Genomic DNA, 3,876 nt, shown 5'->3' on the forward strand with positions numbered 1-3,876 from the left:
CGATAAGAAATCCTCAATTTCAAGGATGAAGTTTTGTTCACTTTTAGGGCTCGCAGTTGATTCTTCAATCATCTCACATGATTTCATCACTACAACAGAACTCTTTATAATGATGTACGAGATGGGATACACACACGTGCTTACAATCGATTGCGAAGGTCAAGAAGTCATGTTTACCATCGCAGTGGAATGCGTTGTTGACACTGCTAATCAAGGGTCTGGCGGAAAGAAGTGGTGGTTCCGATACAACAAGCAAAGGCTTTCTCACCATTCTTTATGGTTTATACAATGGGATCAACCTAGATTATCGCACCATAATCTGGTCCCAAGTAGTGTAGAGTTTGAATACAACGACCCTTCATTTAGAGATTTCTTGTGGTCGTTTCTGGACCTTGATTACAAGGAAGGCCATGGATTCTTTGGAGATACCAGTTATGAAGGATGCTCTTCTTGCCTCTATCGCCTCATTCCGCACCAAGAAGATCATTTTATCCGATCCACATAAGTTTCTCCATTATGGATCGATTCCAGAATCAATGTACAGGTGTGTCACAGCACAGAGCAAAGTGATGGACAATTACCGAAAACTTTCTCCAGTTGGTCCAAGGGTTCTGTATGAAGAACAACAAGCAACACTAGATGCCTTGGATCAGCCTGCTAACAGAGGCAAGCGGGTGGTAAAGAAAGAGAAAGGAGAAACCAAGGAGAAAAAGCGAAAATCTTCAAAGAGAAAGGCTGGTGAGGGAGCTTCTTCTCAATCAAAGCCGAAGAAGATTAAGAAGATGGCTAACAGGCCCAAGGGGAACTTGTCTCCTGGACCTGAAACTGTTGACGATCATGAAGCAGAAACCGAGAATCCTCAGGTTTCCACCAGAGAGCCCACACCTCCAAGATCTCCAACCCCACCTCCCTCTCCTAAAGATACCCAAATTCCAACTCCACTAGCCTCTCCCGAAACTACTAAACTTCCAACTCCTCCACCATCTCCTCAACTTACAAAAATTTCCACTCCACCCCCATCACCAAAACAGAAAGCTCCATTTTCTGTTCCTACAAATATACCACCCCTTCATACTGAACCTACTTCTCTACCAACTTCAACCATCAATACCTCTGTTCCTATCTCAACTACACCCATCTCAAATCCTCTTATAACCGAATCCATCACCACCACCATTCCTAAAATCCCAGTAGAAGTCAATATATCTGATACAAGGGCTAGTACTGTGATTGATACTCCTATTGTCAATATACCACCATCCCCAACCCCATCCTCTAACTCTGGTACTACTCTAGGTGGAGATGACGAAGATTATGAATCTTTTTATTTTAGTCTTTACCGGCTTCCAACGGATAATGATGCTGATGCTCCTACCACCAGTCAACATCTCCAGGACATCCATGACAAGTTGGACCGACTGCTTGCCGACAGCAATGCTTATGGCAGTGTTGTTATGAAAGCTTTCATGGAGACTGTTGTTCAGCAATACACAAAAGCCATTGATAAATACACAGTTGCAGTTGATAAATCCACCGCTTCGTGTTCAAAGGCCACAGAGGAGGTTACTAAGGTTGTTCACACAACTCAGATTTTCCTTGATTCGCTTAAAGCTCATGCTGATACTAATGCAGCCAAATATCAAGCTTCTGTGGACTCCTTTTCTCAAACTCTTCAAGAAGAAACTACCAAGTTTGAAGCCCTTCGTACTGATCTCAAAATAGAATCCACATCTTTTCTTCAATCTTTGGATTCTCGTTTTGCTTCTTTAACTGCAGAAAGTACCTTGAAGGAGGACTTGATCAAGCACCAAGCAACTATTGACCTACAGAAAGTACAACTGGCCCAGGCTGAAAAGGAGATCTCTCTACTCAAGACTCAAAGGGCAGTTTTTCAAAGTTGTACTGGTGATGTGAAGAATATCTTGACTACTCTTCTCGAAGCTCATGACCCTATCCTGACCTCGACTACCCGGAAGCATCTCCAGACCAAACTCCTTCCTGCCATTTCCCTTCTAAGTGAAATGAAGGGTGTCTCGGAGAAATTCTTTTTTCCGAAACAAGGGGGAGAAGAGAGTACAGTCAAAAAAGAACCGAAGGTTAATGTAGCTTCGGTTTCTGCCAAGCAAGTTCTAGCAGATAGTGACTCTGATACTGAAGAGACTATTGATGAACCTCTCAAAAGAAAGAAGAGAGACAGAGAGCTTGATGAAACTCTAAAGGTGGCGAAAGAGGCAGAAGAGAAACAGAGAAAGAATAAGGAAGAAGAGGATGTCTTGCAATGCAAGAAGACTCTGTTTCCAGAATGGGATAGAGATACTCTCATCACTCAGGCGATTGAGTTTCCTTCTATGTACGGGTTGGAACCGATTGCTTCGTTTGAATGTGAGAATTCAAAGGACTCGCAGTTTGACATGCCAATCACAAAAAGAGCATTTACTTTTCGTTGCTTGGAAGTCACTGCTGAGGTTCCTTTTCCCAATCTGAAGGTTGACAGGGAGTTAGTTGATTTTTATTTGAAGAATGTCAACCACAGTACTTGACTTGGAGTGCACAGAAGATTACAAGAGTCAAGGTACTGAAATCATCACCTGCTGGGAGATTTATGAACGTAAACTTCAAGATCAACCGTGGTACTACAAACACATAATATTTCATCTCTCTGGCAGATCTTCCCAATCTTAATCCACATGATTGGATTTTGCTATACAACATTCTGCTCTCAAATCAAAGAGAGTATGAGCTGATTCTGAAACATCTTAAAAGAATGTTGGCCTCCTATATCGATGAGCTTGCCACTATGGATCAGGAGATAGCAAGAGTGATGAATAAGAAACCGAGAGTCAAGCCAACGTCTAAGCCCGGTGATGTAAATAAAATGAAGTTGGGGCAGATTGATTCAACAAATTTGACTGTCATGTTCACTAAGGGTGAAAGGCATAAGTTTCTGTTTGCATTGGTTGACAAGCATCTGTTTTCAACAGACTGTCTGGAGCATATAATCAACATCATTCATCGATGCAAGCAGAACTCAGCAGCAGACAAAAAGAACTTCACAGATATGCTTCGGTGGTATATAACGTTTAGACAACACATTCTGGCCATTATACCGAGGATATTTGAAACGGTGAAGAAGCCCACTGCTGTGAAAAGATAATAGAGTTTCTGCTCCAAAAACGCAAAGGGGGAGATTGTTGAGTATTTTAGTGTTGCGTCTTGGGCTTTTTGATTTGTAATCGGATTGGGCTTGTCCTTCCGTAGTTATCTAGAATAGTTTCCTTTTATCTAGATAAGTTATTAGGGTTTTGTTATAAATATATGCATGCATGTATGCGTAATAATAGATAGAATAGTCGACCACGTTGATTCTGGTAACCCTAATATATACCTCTACAAATTGAAGTTCTTTATCGAGCTCTTCTGGGGTATTTTGCATTAATCATTCGACATATTCAGTTCAATACTTGTGTTCTTAATTACGTTCATATTTATATTTTGCTTAGAATCATACGATCCTGATAGAACTTTGTCCTAACAAGAGCGAAGAAGATTTGGTGTGAAAATCTGAGAGAATTCGTAGCTATTTACAGGCTGCTAGCTTCGGACCACGCTGAGCGTAGCCTTCGGTTATGTTGGGCGTAACTCCGGATAAGACTGCCCGCCTCGGTCCAGCTGTCTCCCAGGTGCATTGGATGACAAGGACCGAAGGTACACTGGGCATACCGGCTTCAAACGTGTGGCGTAGGCAAGGAGCGACATGTTCGAATCCAAGGCGACCTATGATCTACAATGGACGGTCTAGATCACTGCCACATCATTGATTCTTCATCAGATCTCCCAATTTCATGCTTCAACTTTAAAAATTCGTAAATTTTGCGT

Source organism: Lactuca saligna, chromosome 4 (assembly GCF_052625555.1).
Source record: "Lactuca saligna cultivar CGN05327 chromosome 4, ASM5262555v1, whole genome shotgun sequence".
Classification (NCBI taxonomy): domain Eukaryota; kingdom Viridiplantae; phylum Streptophyta; class Magnoliopsida; order Asterales; family Asteraceae; genus Lactuca; species Lactuca saligna.